Below are 21,421 nucleotides of genomic sequence, written 5' to 3'. Positions count from 1 at the left end.
TCCTATACCGATATGCCATGAGGTAATAACTTGGCAAGCACCTCGCTTTTTTATCTTTAAAACCCTGCTGTAATTGCTACAATAAAGAGATGAGGAATTCATCTTGGACACAACATGTTGTCTGGTGTATTTCTTCAATGCATGCATGATCTCACATATACAGTAATTTGGCCACAGACAATTAAGAAGGGTCTCACCCTAGTGGGACAACCATAACAGTTGGCGCCTTCAACGCGGGGCCAGGACTAACATCTAGACAACCGCAGCCACAAAATATCTCTCCCAGGATGGACGTCTCCGGTGGGAAGTGTCTGCAGCGCTGAACAGGTGAGAAAATATATCGTCTTACCTACCCTCTGTTTTCATGTCCGGGCTGGGTTGAGATAGTTGGCTGTCATCTCTGGACACTAATTGACCACAATTGAACATCCTGAGCCTACGAACCGGTCAGATATATAATTCCTTAATTGTCTGTGTGTACTGTCCTCCAATTCAACCAGTTCAGAGAGTGTGTCTAGTGTCTGGTTATAATCAATACTGCTGTATATGTGACACCCCAGAGTCTGGTTGTCACAGTGACATTGCCTCCCTCTAAGAGGTGAAGTCATGCTTGGAGGCAGAAAGGGGACCCCCATGCCAGGTAACATAGATTAAATCATAATTCCTGCTGCAGGTCAGAAAAGGGAGCTACCTTATAAATTCTGGCCAGCAGAGGGGGTTGGTGAGTCAGCCAGAAGTGAGCTGAGGGGGTTGTCCTGGAAATGAGAGAAGCTGTGAGGAAATGACAAGGCAGTTAAACGTGAGGTAAAAAGATCTTTCTGGAAGATCCAGTCAGTTCAAGACAGGGAGCTGATCGTTGAGGAGAAAAAGGACACGAGCAGAGACGGAGAGGCTCTGGAGAAGCTAAAAAACTGCATATAGCAGACCCCAGTGCGAAGCGCTAATAGAGAGAAGGGGACGCTAGAGTCCTTGGTGGTCAGGAGCTGTATGTCCTTATCGCCGAATCTGAAAGTACAGGGGATTGTAAATTCCTGTGCGACATTGAGCACCTGAGGGCACGGCAGCAGATATGGAGCCTGGGGCTGATGGTGAAAAGGACGGTACCCGTGGAATAGGCTCATGCTCACAGCCGTACAGGTTAGTGAAATCAGCACGCAATTGAGGGTCGCAGCGGAGACCCACACACAAAGCGCAGAAGGAAGGTCCAAAATCCCCACATGGCAAGGTGGATCCCCTGAATGCCTCCAGGCGAGCCGGACTCATTCCATCACCTGTATGTGGTACTCCGGATTGCAACCAATTACCTGAAAAAGGTAAAGAAACTGCACCTCTCTGTGTCCTCATTTCTCTGCACCCCAACGTTCACAGCCATTTTGACTATTAATCTAACATCTTTGCCCTGGGACTATTGCTCTACCTGTGGAGAGCTATTTTCACCTCAGCTGCGACACACCAACAGCTTCAGGGGAACAACACCGCAGCGCTGGTCACCTCTGACCAGAATACCACAGGTGGCATCACTTATTTAATCATCTGCAAACTTTATCTTCATTTTTACCACATCACCAACAATTTTTCCCTTATCCCCTTACATCATTTTTATTTAATGGACGCCTCAGAGCCACGGACCGGGTCGCCGCCGCCGTGACACCGTTCCCCGTTGAAGTCGATGGGCGCTCCAACTGGCATCACGAACAGGATTTAGCGAGCCTAGCAAAGCTGGGTACTGTGCTCCATAGACTTTATTAAATTGTGTGCTAAAGACTTTACTGAGCTTTCAAGTAACTGCCAAAACTGAGTCACACAGTGCGTGCAAGCAGAGAAGGGCTTGCCAGTGAAGCTGGAGCTGCGCTCTATTGTGAGCAAGTGAAAAATAGGAAGAAAAATGCCCAACTCGGGTGGAGATTCAGCGGCGGTCACAGCAGCAACCTCAATAATGCCGCTATCAATGCCATATATACCAGGAGCAGCCTGATTACCTCAGTACTCAGGGGAGTCGCACACCCTGAGTGATTTTAAAGAAAGACTATGTAGTTTGTTCAAATTGAACCCCCTGTCATAAAGCCAAAAAGTCAGTATCCTCATTGGCCAGTTAACTGGTGCGGCCCAGAGGGAAGTAAAGTCCTTGCCGGACACTGATAAAGGGACTGTCCAACAAATCTTGGCCAGACTGAAGAGCACTTTTGATACCCACACTGCAACAGAGATAAAAATGAGATTCTTTGGGTGCAAACAGAGAGTGCAGGACAGTATACGGGACTATGCCCTTAATCTTCAGGAGGCACTACGTGCTGTAAAGCAGGTTGACCCTGAGAGCGTGCAAGATGAAGATAGATTACTAACGGAGCAGTTTATAGAGGGACTCCAGTCTAACAATCAAGGGACCCAGCTGCGCATAATGGCTTTACAAAATCCTGAATTGGACTTTGCACACTTCAAAGATAGAGCCACCCGAGTGCTGCATGAACCGAACCCTAGCAGCACAGAGCCCTCTAAGCATCCTGCAATTACATACCAGCAGGAGTCAGCATCTTTTCCAAAGACCTCTATTGAGACTGACAAGCCGTCCCAAGATGATGACTCTGCTGCAGACTTATGTCTCCAAGTCAAGGAACTAACCAAAAGTGTGGCTGCACTCACAAAAACTGTGCAGTCCCTGCAAGTGACTCCAAAGAAGAAGATCCAGCTGGCCTCCAGTCCAGAAGACATCCCGTGGCAACAGCAGAAGAGGATCTCACCGACCAGAAGGAGAGACAGTGATCATTACTACAAGGACGGACAGCCCATCTGTCACCACTGCAACAAGGTGGGACACCTAGCAAGATACTGTCATTTAAACAAGCAACCCCTGGGGCAAAGGGCCAAACCTCAGGAGTAAGACGTCCAGGCCCACCAAATTGGCGAGACAAGTACGTAGGAGGACGACCAGTCTTGCCTGTTGTGATTGACGGTTTTCCGATGAACGCTTTACTGGACACCGGCTCCCAGGTGAAAACAATACCATATGTTCTTTTAAGCAGTACTGGGCAGATTCAGAGATTATTCATAGCCCAGATAAAGACCTTACCATTTTTGCCAGCAATGGTCAGCCCTTGCCTCAGATGGGATATAAAGAGGTGACCATCAAGATTGGCCGAGTAGAATTGCAATTGCAAGGTCTGATTATAGTTGATATTGACAAACGAGAATGCCATCCTATGATCACTTTAGGCACTAATGTAATTGAAAATTGTCTTGGAGAAATTATTGCTTTGTTACAACAGGTAGCCAAGACCGCCAGCTCCAGTCAGCAACGGGTCCTGCAAAAGGAGATCAGAGTCCTGATGCAGAGACAACAGGTAGAGCTGTCTGGTGGAGAAGTCGGCAGTGTCAGAGTAAGTGAGCCTTTCCCCATTGCAGTACCTCCCAGAAGTGAAATGTTAATTTGGTGTCGGGCAGCAATAGGCCTAAGGGGTCAAGATTACCAAGCCCGGGTAGAACCCATGTACTCTGACAGTAGGCCCACTATCCTGACAGCCAGAGCGGTAGTTGATGTCCGCAAAGGGAGAGTACCAATACGCATCTTAAATTATGGGGAGAGAGAGGTCCAGTTACCCCGGTATGCCACACTTGCTAAATTGTTCACTGTCAGTAACAATGCAATAGAGACACTAGAACCCTTGCTTCCATCTGACAAGGTGGAAGAGAATGGCTCTGAAGGGCAGCAAGAGGATTGGTGTCAGCAGCTACACATAGGCACTGACTCCACCCCTTCGCACCAAAAGCATGGGGCTTACCGGGTGGCTTGAGAATTTGAACGGGTCTTCAGCAAACATCCTCTAGACTTTGGGCAGGCAAAAGGGGTCCAATATCATATCTCCACCGGAGATCATCCACCCATTAAAGAGAGACACCGGCCTGTACCCCCAGCACACTATCAATGTGCCCAGAGTATGTTACGGGAGATGAAGGAGGCTGGGGTAATCAGAGATAGTTGTAGCCCCTGGGCAGCTCCATAAGTCCACGTTAAAAAGAAAGATGGTACTATGAGAATGTGTGTAAACTACAGGCGAATTAACAGCATTACACATAAGGACGCTTACCCATTGCCTAGAATTGAGGAATCACTAGCTGCACTGAGAACTGCTAATTATTTCTCTACCTTAGATCTCACCAGTGGGTATTGGCAGGTTCCTGTGGCAGAGGCAGACAAAGAGAAGACAGCATTTATAACACCAATGGGCCTCTCTGAGTTTAACTACATGCCGTTCGGGCTCAGTAATGCACCAGGAACATTTCAGCGGTTAATGGAATGCTACCTTGGACATAAAAACTTTGAAACCATTCTGCTGTACCTGGACAACATAATCATCTTCTCCAAAACCTACGAAGACCATTTGAAGCACCTGGCCGAGGTATTCGAAGCCCTGTCAAACTTTGGCCTGAAAATAAAACCGTCCAAATGTCACCTTTTGAAACCCAAGGTGCAGTACCTAGGCCATGTGGTGAGCGCGGAAGGTGTGGCACCCGATCCTGACAAAGTCATCGTTATCCGGGACTGGCAAAGACCCAGCACTATCCATGAAGTGAGGCAGTTTCTTGGGTGTTGGGTTAGTAGGCTACTACCAAAGATTTATCAAGGACTTCACCAAAATAGCTGCACCCCTGCAAGATCTTCTAGTGGGCCAATCCAAGAAAGCCAAGAACAAAAGTCTTCCGTTCGAGTGGAACAAAAGGATAGAAGAGTCCTTCACCAAGTTGAAATTGGCCCTCACGGGAGATGAGATCCTGGCCTACCCTGACTATGACCAACCGTTTGTACTTTACACTGACGCCAACAACATGGGATTGGGAGCAGTGCTGTCAAGAGTGCAGAAAAGCAGAGAGAGTGATTGCCTACGCCTGCAGGAAGCTTCGTCCCACTGAGAGGAACCCCGACAACTACAGTTCCTTTAAACTGGAGTTTCTTGCCATAGTCTGAGCGGTAACAGAGCGCTTAAAAGCACTACTTGGCTTCAGTCAAGTTCACCATCTACACGGACAATAATCCGCTAACCCACCTTGAAACGGCAAAGCTCGGGGGACTTGAGCAGCGATGGATGGCCCAGCTGCCCAACTATGAGTTCACCATCAAGTACCAAGCAGAACATAAGAACGCTAATGCGGATGCGTTGTCCAGGATGCCCAATTCACCAGACGGGGGAGAAGATCCAAAAGAACTCGAAGAAATAGAGTTACCAGCCTTCCACCATCTAATTGCAGCCCAGCGCTCTCAAGGAGTGAGGAATAAGCGCTTTGTCATACGAGAGGTAACGTTGAATCCATTACTCCATCATGAGTAGGCAGAGACACAAGATAGTGACCCAGCTGTTTGCCTCGTAAAGGAGTGGCTGGCACAAGCTGATGCACACCCTGGTCTAGATGACTCACAGGAAGCACAGCAACTATGGAAGGAGAGAGGCAAGCTGTTCATCTACGAGGGTAAACTGTGTCAGAGGAACATCAACTCGTGCACACACAAACTGGTATGGCAGGTGGTAGTCCCGAAGAGGGATGCGCCAATGGTCTTAGAGGCGTACCATAATGGAGCAGGACACTTCGGTTGGAAGAAGTTGGAGATCCTGCTTCGTGAAAGATTCTACTGGGTTGGCATGAGGAGTTCCATTGAGAAGTGGTGCCGAGAATGTGACCCATGCAACCAGCGCAGAAAAGACCGTAACAGCCAGAGAGCCCCATTACAGCCGATCATCACAAAACAGCCGCTTGAACTGGTAGCCTTGGATTACGTGAAGTAAACTCCGAGTAGGAATGGCTACACCTATGCTTTGACCATCGTGGACCATTACTCAAGGTTCTTGGTAGTCGTGCCTGTTAAAGACCAAACAGCGAAGACAGCAGCTAAGGCATTACAGCAACACTTTTGTCGACCGCACAGATACCCTGAACAAGTGCTCACTGACCAAGGTCCAGCCTTTGAGGCAGAAGTGTTCCAGGAGTTCTGTAACATGTATGGTTGCAAGAAAATCAGAATGATGCCGTACCATCCACAGACAAATGGCATGTGTGAGAAGGTGAACCAAGTGGTCATTGACTTATTGAAGACCTTAACGCTGGAAGAACGAAACCAGTGGCCAGAGAAGTTGCCAGATCTGATAGATCTATACAGTCATATGTAAAAGTTTGGGCACCCCTATTAATGTTAACCTTTTTTCTTTATAACAATTTTGGTTTTTGCAACAGGTATTTCAGTTTCATATATCTAATAACTGATGGACTCAGTTATATTTCTGGATTCAAATGAGGTTTATTGTACTAACAGAAAATGTGCAATCTGCATTTAAACAAAATTTGACCGGTGCAAAAGTATGGGCACCCTTATCATTTTCTTGATTTGAACACTCCTAACTACTTTTTACTGACTTCCTGAAGCACTAAATTGGTTTTGTAACCTCATTGAGCTTTGAACTTCATAGCCAGGTGTATCAAATCATGAGAAAAGGTATTTAAAGTGGCCACTTGCAAGTAGTTCTCCTATTTGATTCTCCTATGAAGAGTGGCATCATGGGCTCCTCAAAACAACTCTCAAATGATCTGAAAACAAAGATTATTCAACATAGCTTTTCAGGGGAAGGATACAAAAAGTTGTCTCAGAGATTTAACCAGTCAGTTTCCACTGTGAGGAACATAGTAAGGAAATGGAAGAACACAGGTACAGTTCTTGTTAAGCCCAGAAGTGGCAGGCCAAGAAAAATATCAGAAAGGCAGAGAAGAAGAATGGTGAGAACAGTCAAGGACAATCCACAGACCACCTCAAAAGACCTGCAGCATCATCTTGCTGCAGATGGTGTCACTGTGCATCGGTCAACAATACAGCGCATGCATAACGCCTTTTTGTATGACCAAACAACTCAATCTTTGTTTCATCAGTTCGCAGGACCTTCTTCCAAAATGTAACTGGCTTGTCCAAATGTGCTTTTGCATACCTCAGGCAACTCTGTTTGTGGCGTGCTTGCAGAAACGGCTTCTTTCGCATCACTCTCCCATACAGCTTCTCCTTGTGCAAAGTGCGCTGTATTGTTGACCGATGCACAGTGACACCATCTGCAGCAAGATGAGGAGAATCAAATAGGAGAACTATTAGCAGGCGGGCCGCTCTACACTATAGATACATGCAACACACAAAGAACCAAGCCAAATATAAAGGGCTCTAGCTGCATCCTGCTGAAAAGTGCAAAAAAGATATGGGGTATTGGTTACTATGCACTGGCAGGACGCAGCAGAACCCCATTGATAAAGGTTTAGGCAGCACAGGTGCACTCCACTGATCAAGACAGCCAGTAACCATTTGTGGTCCGGCTGCCCAGTGGAAATGCACACAGATGAGGCTTGCACAAGGCATAAGTCACACTGATAAATGTGATGCAAAAGTGTCTGAGCAGCCTATTGATCACGCCCATAGTATTAGCAGGCGGACTGCTCTGCACTATAGATACATGCATCACATAAAGAACCAAGCCAAATATAGAGGGTTCTAGCTGTATCCTGCTGAAAAGTGCAAAAAAGATAGATATGGGGTATTGGTTACTATTTTGGCCAAAGCAGATAAGCTCACAACCCAACGTCAAGGGTCCCCAGATATTGTGAGTCCCTAACACTAAATATAAACAAACACTAATCAGAAAAAAATCCATAAAAAATCATTTGAAAGGTAACTCACCAAACCCTGACTGATGCACTGGCAGGACGCAGCAGAGCCCCATTGATAAAGGTTTAGGCAGCACAGGTGCACTCCACTGATCAGGACAGCCAGTAACCATTTGTGGTCTGGCTGCCTAGTGGAAATGCACACAGATGAGGCTTGCATAAGGCATAAGTCACACTGATAAATGTGATGCAAAAGTGTCTGAGCAGCCTATTGATCACGCCCATAGTATTAGCAGGCGGGCCGCTCTACACTATAGATACATGCAACACACAAAGAACCAAGCCAAATATAAAGGGCTCTAGCTGCATCCTGCTGAAAAGTGCAAAAAAGATATGGGGTATTGGTTACTATGCACTGGCAGGACGCAGCAGAACCCCATTGATAAAGGTTTAGGCAGCACAGGTGCACTCCACTGATCAAGACAGCCAGTAACCATTTGTGGTCCGGCTGCCCAGTGGAAATGCACACAGATGAGGCTTGCACAAGGCATAAGTCACACTGATAAATGTGATGCAAAAGTGTCTGAGCAGCCTATTGATCACGCCCATAGTATTAGCAGGCGGACTGCTCTGCACTATAGATACATGCAACACATAAAGAACCAAGCCAAATATAGAGGGTTCTAGCTGTATCCTGCTGAAAAGTGCAAAAAAGATAAATAGATATGGGGTATTGGTTACTATTTTGGCCAAAGCAGATAAGCTCACAACCCAACGTCAAGGGTCCCCAGATATTGTGAGTCCCTAACACTAAATATAAACAAACACTAATCAGAAAAAAATCCATAAAAAATCATTTGAAAGGTAACTCACCAAACCCTGACTGATGCACTGGCAGGACGCAGCAGAGCCCCATTGATAAAGGTTTAGGCAGCACAGGTGCACTCCACTGATCAGGACAGCCAGTAACCATTTGTGGTCTGGCTGCCCAGTGGAAATGCACACAGATGAGGCTTGCATAAGGCATAAACAAACACTGATCAGTGGAGTGCACCTGTGCTGCCTAAACCTTTATCAATGGGGCTCTGCTGCGTCCTGCCAGTGCATCAGTCAGGGTTTGGTGAGTTACCTTTCAAATGATTTTTTATGGATTTTTTTCTGATTAGTGTTTGTTTATATTTAGTGTTAGGGACTCACAATATCTGGGGACCCTTGACGTTGGGTTGTGAGCTTATCTGCTTTGGCCAAAATAGTAACCAATACCCCATATCTATTTATCTTTTTTGCACTTTTCAGCAGGATACAGCTAGAACCCTCTATATTTGGCTTGGTTCTTTATGTGTTGCATGTATCTATAGTGCAGAGCAGTCCGCCTGCTAATACTATGGGCGTGATCAATAGGCTGCTCAGACACTTTTGCATCACATTTATCAGTGTGACTTATGCCTTGTGCAAGCCTCATCTGTGTGCATTTCCATTGGGCAGCCGGACCACAAATGGTTACTGGCTGTCTTGATCAGTGGAGTGCACCTGTGCTGCCTAAACCTTTATCAATGGGGTTCTGCTGCGTCCTGCCAGTGCATAGTAACCAATACCCCATATCTTTTTTGCACTTTTCAGCAGGATGCAGCTAGAGCCCTTTATATTTGGCTTGGTTCTTTGTGTGTTGCATGTATCTATAGTGCAGAGCAGTCCGCCTGCTAATACTATGGGCGTGATCAATAGGCTGCTCAGACACTTTTGCATCACATTTATCAGTGTGACTTATGCCTTATGCAAGCCTCATCTGTGTGCATTTCCACTGGGCAGCCAGACCACAAATGGTTACTGGCTGTCCTGATCAGTGGAGTGCACCTGTGCTGCCTAAACCTTTATCAATGGGGCTCTGCTGCGTCCTGCCAGTGCATCAGTCAGGGTTTGGTGAGTTACCTTTCAAATGATTTTTTCTCGTGTCAAACAATCCATCCGGAGACAGGACACACAGCTCCGTCGTGCGATTCCTCCTGAGGAACGGCTACTGGTGACATTACGGTATGTTTTAAAAACCAAGGGGTGCGGTCTGATGGTTTTTTTTTTAAACTTAGTATTCAAAACCGTGGGTAATTAGTTTTCGTGAATGTACTAATATTTTATAGTTTTTTAAAATAATATACATAAATATTAATTTTACTTCTTTGTCTGTTCACAGATTCCTGGCGACTGGAGAAACCCTATCTTCACTACACTTCCAGTACCGTATTGGAATCTCTACCTTGTCTGGAATTGTTGCTGACCCCTGCCGGGCTCTCTGGAATGTTCTTTGCCCAGAATTTATGCCCCTGCCCACCGCTAAAAAGTGGATGGAAATTGCTGACAAATTCTGGACAGTATGCAATTTTCCCAACTGTTTGGGAGCTGTTGATGGTAAACACATACGGATCATCAAACCCCAAAGAACGGGATCTGAGTACTATAATTACAAAAAGTACTTTTCAATAGTACTCATTGCGATTGCGGATGCCGGATGTATGTTTGTAGCAGTGGACATTGGAGCATTTGGCCGTGGTAATGACTCACAGGCTTTTAAAAACTCAGACATGGGCCGGAGGTTGTATGGCAACCAATTTAATTTCCCTATGCCACGGCCTCTTCCTCACACCGAAGCTCCGCCACTGCCCTTTGTAATGGTTGGCGATGAGGCTTTTCAAATGTGCGGAAACTTACTGAAACCCTACTCCAGCCGGGACTTGGACCACACCAAAAAAATATTTAATTACAGGCTGACCAGGGCCAGAAGAACTGTCGAGTGTGCTTTTGGGATTCTTGTTTCCAGATGGCGAATTCTGGGCACGGCCATTAATCTTAAACTTGAAACAGTCGATGAGGTGGTGAAGGCCTGTGTGGTTCTACATAACTTTGTGATGGCTAAAGAGCACCCGACCTTTGAACTGGACGATGATGCTCCTAACCCATTGCCTGAATTCACTCAGCACACTCTCAGGTCATCCGTTGAAGTTGGCCAAATGAGGGACCAATTTGCGGCCTACTTTATTTCTGATGTAGGACGGGTGCACTGGCAAGATGAAATGGTGTAATGTTTTTGTTTGTTTATGGTAATAAAAAACCTTATTTGATACCATTACTGAGTGCACTATATTTTTGAAACTCCAATTTAATAAAAAACTTCCCATGTATAACTGAATTTTTTGATGTTCACACACCTGGGCAGGTAAATACACATATGAGTTAAAATGCAGCATTGCTAGTCTGCGTGAAATATATTGGAACGAGCAAAGCTGCAGGCCATGAATCAGGAAACCATTTTTTTTCAAGAGAAAATTGTGCAACTAGTTGAAAACAAAGTATGTGATTTTCTCAAAACACAACCCTCAAAACCCAACCCCAATGAAAGTCCATGGGGAATACAAGTCAGCATTGAGTGGATGAATGTAATCTGCTCCATTCCAACTTACAAGTTATTACACTAGGCCTTGGAATGACTACACTAGGCCGTGGTATTTCAAATATGAGTATAGTAGGCCTTGGGCCTACTAGTATAGTCATATGTGAAATACCACGGCCTAGTATAGTCATACCAAGGCCTACTGTAATAACACGATTTTTAACAACTAGCATCTTGTTTCACAACAAACTGGTGAAACTAGAAAGAAACTTATTTTTAAGACAAGTTTCAACAGTTTGTTTGTCATGAAACCAGATCCAAGTTGGTAAAACTCGAGTTATTACACTAGGCCTTGGCATGACTATACTAGTCCGTGTTATTTCACATATGACTATACTAGGCCTTGGGTTGGTTTTTAACATGTATTTACCCATCAGTGTGTGTGAGCGGCGCAAACAACATTAATGAAACTTAGTAATGGTGAACCACAAATGTAAATTTATTTTTTATCACAAAAATAAAGCAAAAAATTATTTTTTCCGGCGTTTGGGGGCAGATGGTTTCAATTTCGGGGTGTGCAGGGAATATGCAACACTTGCTGTTGAAGACGGTGTTTGAGGGGAAGGGGCAACAAAACTTGTGGGGGAAGGTAGTCCAGTTAAGGGAATCAAACTAGGAACACTTGGAGGAGAGGAAATCTGTTCAGGTACATTAGTTGTAATGGCATGTCGCCGTAGGCTTGTGTGCCTGGACCGACTTTGGCCCAATGCCCGCCTTGATAGTTTTCGCCTTGAACTAGGGGCAAATATTGAGTGTAGGTCCCCCGTCTGCAGGTGTGGCGGCTGCTGCTGCTGAGGTGGCGGCTGCTGCTGCTGAGGTGGCGGCTGCTGCTGCTGAGGTGGCGGCTGCTGCTGAGGTGGTTGCTGCTGCTGAGGTGGTTGCTGCTGCTGAGGTGGTTGCTGCTGAGGTGGCTGCTGCTGCTGCTGAGGTGGCTGCTGCTGAGGTGGCTGGAGCTGCTGCTGAGGTGGCTGCTGCTGCTGCTCTTCGTTGTCAGTGCTCGTCCTTGCAGGAGGACTGGTGGCGGCAGTGATGGTCCAGGTTTGCAGAGTGGTGGTGGCAGGGCTACTACACGTTGTTGTAGCGGCAGGGCTGTTCCATGTTTGCCTAGTGGTGGCTGAGCTCCACGCATGCATGGGAGTGGCGGTGGTGCTCCAGACAGGAGCAGCGCTTGCCATGGTGGTGTCGGTGAAGTGACCAGCTGCACTCAGACTTGTGGTGGTGTAACGGTGGGTGTCCTGGCTTTGAATAGAGGTGTCCGTGCAGTGGTATGCAGCACAAGTCGGTAGTGAGGTGAAGCGAGTCAATGGTGGCACAGGTGGAAAGGACACCACTGACTGCTGACCGTACCGATTATGCTGCATAGCCTGCAAGAAAGCATTGTTGCAGGCCTGCAGCACATTCAGCTGTTGATCAGGACTAAGGTGTTCCGCCATGCCCTTTTCAATCTTACTAAAAAAATGGTGTGCTGGTCTGTTGAGGTCGGCCTCCAGACGGTCAAGGCGCTGTTCTACAGAATTGAAGCGGTGTTCAAAGTGGTTAAAACCACGTTCCATGAGTGCAAAACCGCTTTCAACTCTGTCGGACAGTGACTTGAGGCTGGAATTAAATGTCTCGCTCAAATGCATAAACTCGGGCAAGACATTCCTGTCCAAGGCCCTCTGCCGCTGGCGGGTAGTGCACGCATAACCAGTGGCAGAGACCTGGGACAGGGGAACACCTGATGGCCCAGCTTCCTGGTCACCAGCTGTGTGTGTGGTTGACCTGCAAGGTGCTTCCTGGCTGTCGGATGGCTGGGACGGGTCAGAGGACGTCCGAGGAAGGACCGCTCCAGGGCCAGGTTGCAGGGTGCTGCTCCAGGTGCTGTTGAAGAAAGGAAAATCATTACTACCATGCCTTTACAAGAAGCATCAGCTGTGGATTAGAAAAACACAGATTAATAAAAATAAAAACCCAAAATTTATAATACTTACGATCTCGTGGCAAGGACCGGTCTTAGGAACTGCAACGCGTTATAGTGACGGTATCTAGTTCTGGTCCTTGACGCAGATCCACTGCGAACCTGGCCCTCAGCACGAACATCACTGTTGAAGCGGTCCTTGATCGAACGCCAACGTGTTCGGACTTTGTCCACTGTTGATAAAAAAAAAACAGTGCCGTCAAGGACAACAGTCACTGCGGCACAATGTAGCAATACAATACTCAAAGCAGTCACTGTAGACCCCGATGACACTGTTGGGTTTCCTGCTAGAATACACCTAGCACGAAACCCAACAGTGCCGTCAAGGACAACAGTCACTGCGGCACAATGTAGCAATACAATACTCAAAGCAGTCACTGTAGACCCCGATGACACTGTTGGGTTTCCTGCTAGAATACACCTAGCACGAAACCCAACAGTGCCGTCAAGGACAACAGTCACTGCGGCACAATGTAGCAATACAATACTCAAAGCAGTCACTGTAGACCCCGATGACACTGTTGGGTTTCCTGCTAGAATACGCCTAGCACGAAACCCAACAGTGCCGTCAAGGACAACAGTCACTGCGGCACAATGTAGCAATACAATACTCAAAGCAGTCACTGTAGACCCCGATGACACTGTTGGGTTTCCTGCTAGAATACGCCTAGCACGAAACCCAACAGTGCCGTCAAGGACAACAGTCACTGCGGCACAATGTAGCAATACAATACTCAAAGCAGTCACTGTAGACCCCGATGACACTGTTGGGTTTCCTGCTAGAATACGCCTAGCACGAAACCCAACAGTGCCGTCAAGGACAACAGTCACTGCGGCACAATGTAGCAATACAATACTCAAAGCAGTCACTGTAGACCCCGATGACACTGTTGGGTTTCCTGCTAGAATACGCCTAGCACGAAACCCAACAGTGCCGTCAAGGACAACAGTCACTGAGGCACAATACAGAGCAGGGAAATACTCACTAAACGCCTTTTTGGAGGATGCTGTGGCGCTGTCCCAGCCATCCATCAACGCTGCGGCCACCTCATTCCATAGCCGCCGGGTCACCACAATGTCCTTGTGCAGCCGGTCCCGGCTGTCCCACAACGGCGAACGCTCCTGGACCAGGCTGATGAGCTGCTCATTATCCAGGTAGACGTCTTCATCCCGTTGTGGAACCTAGACAAAACACATTCATTAGAATAATCAAATTTAAATTGAATAAAAAGTTACAAAAAAAGAAACATAAAAAAGAGTAAAAATAGAAGATAAAAAATAAAGAACATTACAAATCATTTGATACTTACATTCCGTATCACCACCGGGACTTGGCTTCGCTGCTCCTGCTCTTCGCCCTCACTAGTCCCGTCCGCAGAAGATGATGATGACGATGTCTTAAAAAAGTTGAAAAAAACGTAAGAGATTTGGAGAAGCAGCAGATATACTTACCAGATGCACGAAAATAATCACCTCACGGTCTGCTTGCGCCAATTCCTGCCGCGATGGGGAATACTCTGATTCTGAAGACATACTGCATGTAAAAATAATAAAAATCATTAGTACATACATAATTTAAAAGGACAGGCATATAATGTAATATACTCACATTCTTCGCTGATATAATGGGTTCTTGGTTGACTGTCTGCTCTTCAATCTGTCAGTGTAGTAGTGGCAGAGTTTTGGCAGGCACCTCCTTTATATAGACTTTTTTTTTTGACTTTAGAAGATTATAACTAGGACAACAAGTGGACACCACCAAAAAAACGCAGCGCTAAAAAAACGCATACCTGCGCATGCCAGTGCGCACGTATGCGCATCCATAGGCTATAATGGCCATTTTTAGCGCAAAACGTGCGCATACGTGCGCATGCGATTTTTTCAAGGGCCAAAAAATGCAACATGCTGCGTCTGGAAAATACCAACGCACACCCCAAAAAAACGCAGCGCATGAAAATCGCATACATGCGCTTACCAGCGCGCAGGTATGCGCACCCATGTTAAATATAGGGGAAAAAACGCATGCGCACGTATGCGTTTTTTTCCAGCGCAAAAAAACGCAAATGTGAAACCAGCCTAAACTCCACAAATTTCACTCCGGCCTACTTGATGAGAGCAAGACCTGGCAAGTTACCCATTGATTTAGACATGGGAGTCTCAACACCTGAGACATCACCAGATGCAGAGTGGGATACAAAGCAGCAGCAACAATACCGCACAGTACAAGAATGTGTGGAGAAAAGTTTGTCCCAAACAAAACAGAGGCAGGAAAAAAATTACAACCAACACGCCCCTGCAGTTCCCTTGGCACCAGGAGAACAAGTACTCAAAAGAAAGAGACGTGTTCACAAACTAGATGACCAGAGAGAGGCAGAGCCATACACCGTAATACCTTCAGACTTTAATAACACCAAAGTATGTATCATCAGCAAAGACAGAGGAGAAACCTTAGAAGCAGTCTCAAGAGATCATCTAAAGATGTGCCCTGATCAATTGAAGGACAAGAAGGAAGTCCAAGATGCTCCACAACCCATAGTAGAGGTGGAAGAAAAGATTCAAACTATACTTGGAGAATTTCCTTGGACGTGGACACAAGTAAATCAGGCAATAGTAGTACCAGTACTAACCTTTCATCAGCCTACTGCACCAGATGAAGAAGAGGCTCATAATGAAATGGCTCCAGTAACAGATACCACATCTGCAGTGGAATGCGGAAATCTGTCCCCTGCTAACAGCGAATCTGACAATCTCATGGTGAGTCTAGGAGTAGAGAGAAAGCAGTCTAAAATACCTACCTTACACAAGTCTACTTATAGCGTAGTGACTAATGCACCAACAGTAGACATCAGAGAACAGGTCAGGTCATCAGAAATACCTATACTGCGTAGATCCACTCGTAGTGCTAGAGATCAGATCCCTGCCCGTTACATAGATTACATAATGTAAATAAAGTAATAAGAATGTATAGTTGGAACCGTTAAGCATGAGAGCCCACAAAGACTGTATGAACCTTTTAAAGTATTCGTAATAACCAGTTAAAGGACAATTGGGCAACAGGACTATGTGTGGTCAGAACTGTATTTGTAAATAGTTACTCCAAAAAGGCCTTGAAAATAAGCTGCCGGCATGGCCGAAAAACAGGCCCATCTACAGAGTGCCCTGTAGCCACGCCCAGGGATGACAAACAAAGTGGGTTAAGGCAGTTCCCACCAACCAAACTCCAGGTACAAGCAGAAAGACAATTCCTGGATAGCAGCTTAAGGACTGGTCGCTGCAGTAACTGTGCTATTGTTTCTTTTTCTTGTCTGGTTTTTGATAATTTTTACATTTTTAAGACTTTGTAGATTTTCATTAATTGTTGTTGTTATGTTTCCTCAGTCCAGGAGTACTGAACTTAACTGGGGGGAATGTGACACCCCAGAGTCCGGTTGTCACAGTGACATTGCCTCCCTCTAAGAGGTGAAGTCATGCTTGGAGGCAGAAAGGGGACCCCCTATGCCAGGTAACATAGATTAAATCACAATTCCTGCTGCAGTTCAGAAAAGGGAGCTACCTTAAAAATTCTGGCCAGCAGAGGGGGTTGGTGAGTCAGCTAGAAGTGAGCTGAGGGGGTTGTCATGGAAACAAAAGGAACTGTGAGGAAATGACAAGGCAGTTAAACGTGAGGTAAAAAGATCTTTCTGGAAGATCTAGTCAGTTCAAGACAGGGAGCTGATTGGTGAGAAGAAAAAGGACACGAGCAGAGATGGAGAGGCTCTGGGGAAGCTAAAAAACTACATATAGCAGACCCCAGGTGGAAGCGCTAATAGAGAGAAGGGGACGCTAGAGTCCTTGGTGGTCAGGAGCTGTATGTCTGATTGCCGAATCTGAAAGTACAGGGGATTGTAAATTCCTGTGCGACATTGAGCACCTGAGGGCACGGCAGCAGATATGGAGCCTGGGGCTGATGGTGAAAAGGACGGTACCCGTGGAATAGGCTCATGCTCACAGCCGTACAGGTTAGTGAAATCAGCACGCAATTGAGGGTCACAGCTTAGTTATAAACAAAGTGCAGAAGGAAGGTCCAAAATCCCCACATGGCAAGGTGGATCCCCTGAATGCCTCCAGGCAATATAAATATAGAGTATGACCCCCCACATGAGCTTGCCTTGGCGCGGCGGGGTGGCTCAATTAAATTGATCATTTTTTTTGCTAAATATCTCATTTTTGAATACAGGTGGATATTATGTGCATATGCACTTTAATTTATGCGTTCTAACCTTAAGCAGTGCTGGCTTCCCCCCTATTTTCTTGTTGTTGGTTTGTGGCTCACCACCATTGCTGCCGTGCACGCTTGGCTATGTCCGCTATAAATTTTTCTGTGTTCATTATGATGGATCTAGGCTGCTGTGCACACACACGGCAGCCCCACCCTGCCCCAAGCTTTATTTAATTGTGCACCTGTGTCTGGGCCAACATCGCCCTTCATCTATGTTTGCTGGTTGGGCAATGTGTGGAGGTCAATCCAGATATGTCTGTGTTCAGACCTGGTTGGCCTTCATCTGCACTTGCTTCATCTGGCTTCATGGGAGCGATCCAGCAATGTTCAGGTACAGATTGCACTTGATGTGGTCATGCTCTTAGGAGGCCGTAATGGCACAGTATTTATTATAAATATAGAGTAGGACCCCCCACATGAGATTGCCTTGGCGCGGTGGCGTGGCTCAATTAAATTGATCAATTTTTTTGCTAAATATCTCATTTTTGAATACAGGTGGATATTATGTGCATATGCACTTTAATTTATGCATTCTAACCTTAAGCAGTGCTGGCTTCCCCCCCTATTTTCAAGCCGGACTTATTCCATCACCTGTATGTGGTACTCCGGATTGCAACCAATTACCTGAAAAAGGTAAAGAAACTGCACCTCTCTGTGTCCTTCTCTCATTTCTCTGCACACCAACGTTCACAGCCATTTTGACTATTAATCTAACATCTTTGCCCTGGGACTATTGCTCTACCTGTGGAGAGCTATTTTCACCTCAGCTGCGACACACCAACAGTCTTAGGGGAACAACATCGCAGCGCTGGTCACCTCTGTCCAGAATACCACAGGTGGCATCACGTATTTAATCATCTACATACTTTATCTTCATTTTTACCAGATCATCAACAACTTTTCCCTTGTCTCCTTTCATCATTTTTATTTAATGGACGCCCCAGGGCCACGGACCGGGTCGCCGCCGCCGTGACACAGTCCCCCATTGAAGTTGACGGGCCCGGTACCGAGTACCCCACGGTCCTGGAACCGCACGCTGCGTGCCCGGGCGCTCCATATATACTATATACTGCACAAGGGCCATTGCAACAGTACAATACCGAGAGGGTGCTATATTTAACATTGAGCAATTGCCCTGGTTCTGATCTTAGACAATCGAAGAATTTACATCACATGTGTTCATGTCCAACCAGCTATCCTATGGTATGTGTCCGGGGTCTGGTAGCGTAACTGATGATATATATATAAAATAATTCAAAGGATTGTGGCATTGCTGTATCCTTCTGTTTGCTGCACACAAAGTGCACAGCAATCAAGACTTGTTATTCATTAACTTTGTTTCTGTCACTCGGCCAAACTATGGTCTGAGCCCTGGTTGTCTTAAAGTGACAGGCTGTAACGACCCTGCATGCTTGATTAACGGTCTTGGCAGATAGATGTCTTGCCCTTATTGTATGCAAACTTTAGTACTTGCTATTTCTGAGCAAGGATGGAAAATCAAAGTTTTAGACACACCCGTACCCAGATTTGAAACTGGTTATACTGCCTTCTCGATTGCATATCCTGAAATTAAAGTTTTTAGATTGAATATACATGCCAGGATTGTTCTTAGTCCAGAGGGGGTAACATTACACCACATCAAGGCTAATAAGCTGTACTACCCCCCACACACACACACACAACACCTTTCAGGTGTTGTCATAATTACAGCAGTCCAGAAGTTTATGAAATTTTGGCAAAACAGGAAGTGCAGTGGTTGGGAATTAAATTGTAACATTTGTACCAATCAGACTAAAGCCAGTCAGTTCTCTGCACGAGAGTTAGTGGCAGAGAGAGAGGGCAAACAGTATGTTAAAAATGCTAAAATTCTCCTGAAACTCACGGGATCTACGACCCGGGGGGAGACTTGACGAGGATGAATGGAAATGCATGTTGATTAGCAAGAGAGGGCTCTTATGAGACATTAACATTTTGAAGGATGCTGAAGCATGATATAGAATGTCACGAGAAATTAAGAGACAAATGTGGACTGAAGTATGTGATTCTAAGACTGGTGAATATGTGTACCGACCACCTCCTGACAAAACGACTCTGACTTCAACAGTCACGTAGGCAACCACAATACTCTCCAGAGGGGTGGACATGTGCAGTTTGCCAGACTCAGAACCCAGACTGGAGGGACACGTGTGCCGTTTGTGGGGCACCATGCCCACACAATCCTACTCCTTTATATCCAGTTATAAATGCAGACGGCACGCCCCATGTCCCAACAGCCATCTTAACTAAGGGTATACCTCCATCTGCACACAATTTAGGCAAGGCTAAGCCTCACCCTGCAGCCATTTTAGCTCTGGTAGTATCTGGAATATAAACAAATGGTAGTACAGAAGATGATGCTGGTAAAGAGTAAGGTGTAGAATTCTGCCACACTATAGCTGCACCTCCACTACAGAACCCAAGCAATGACAAGACAGGACTACTGACAGAATCCACAAATGACATTTGTTGACCTCCTAGACGCATGGCTCCCACCAGTAACACTCTGATCCCTACTAGACGTGGCACTCGCTGTGTAAGCTGGAAGCCTCAGGAAGCTGCTACCTTGGTGACTGCTTAGCAGTAGTGTTGAGCGATACCATCCGATATCGTGAAGTATCGGATCGGATTGGATCGGACCGATACCCAAAAAGTGTCGGGTATTGCCGATTCCAATACCGGAAACCCATGCAAGTCAATGGGGCACAAATATTGGAATTAAAAAAAAAACCTTTCTTTACTTGCACATCCAGTTCGGGAGGGGGGAAGAGTGTGGGCGGTGTGTGGGTGGACACTGTGCGTGTCTGTGTGTGCGGGCGGGGTCTGTACGGGCCTCTCGGGGGTCTGTGCGGGCCTTCCGGGGGTCTGTGCGGGCCTGCCGGGGGTCTGTGCGTGCTGCCGGGGGGTCTGTGCGGGTCTGCTGGGGGTTTGTGCAGGCTGCCGGGGGTCTGAGCAGGCCTGCCGGGGGTCTGTGCGGGCCTGCCGGGGGTCTGTGCGGGCTGCCGGGGGTCTGTGTGGGCCTGCTGGGAGTCTATGCAGGCCTGCCGGGGGTCTGTGCGGGCCTGCCAGGCGTCTGTGCGGGCTGCCGAGCGTCTGTGCGGGCCTGCCGGGGGTCTGTGCGGGCTACCGGGGGTCTGTGCGGGCCTGCCGGGGGCCTGTACGGGCCTGCCGGGGGTCTGTGCGGGCTGCCGGGGGTCTGCGCGGGCCTGCCAGGGGTTGTGTGTGTGTGCAGGCATCGTCCGATGGGACTACAATGACAGTGCTACAATGACAGTGATTGACACATTAGCCAATGATGGGACAGTAGTAGTCCCATCATCCGGCTAATGTGTTGAATGTAACAAAAAAAAACATACATACTACATACATACATACTACATACATACTTCATATATACTACATTCATACAACATACATACATACTAAAAACATACTACATATATACTACATTCATACAGCATGCATACATACTACACAATACATACATACTACATATACTGTATGCACAGACCCCCGGCGGCCCGCACAGACCCCCGGCAGGCCCGCACAGACCACGCATCATGATGACATAATTTCAGCAGCCAATCACAGCCATGCCATTAGTTAACATGGCTAACACAACTGGCTGATTGCATTATGGGAACTTCCGATTCCGGTATTCGATATTGTAAAAATATCGGTACTCGGTATCGGAATTCCGACACCGCGAATATCGGCCGATACCCGATATTTACGGTATCGGAATGCTCAACACTACTTAGCAGACCAAGCCACCTCCCTGCAGGATGCCATGCAGGAGAAAGGTGAGTCTGTGGAGAAGTTTTCCACAGGCTAACTCAGGCGCACAACGAAAGCCTAAAAGCCTGCTACAACTATGGTAAGATAGGACACCTTAAAAGCAACTGCAGATCAGGATACTCCCTTCAGTCTAACCAAGGAAGCCATTGATGGGCTCTACATGCTGAAGCTGCAATTCTATCCTCTCCTGGTTTAGGACTACCAGACTAGAACAAGCGTTTTTTCCTGTTTGTCATGGAGAATCAAGGCCATGCAACTGGAGTCCTGACACAGCTTCACGGAGGATGGCAATGCCCACTTGGCTACT

The sequence above is a fragment of the Dendrobates tinctorius genome, unplaced genomic scaffold (genome assembly GCF_039654945.1).
Source record: "Dendrobates tinctorius isolate UK_male_01 unplaced genomic scaffold, ASM3965494v1 ptg000044l, whole genome shotgun sequence".
Lineage (NCBI taxonomy): Eukaryota > Metazoa > Chordata > Amphibia > Anura > Dendrobatidae > Dendrobates > Dendrobates tinctorius.
This window is presented reverse-complemented; position numbering follows the sequence as displayed.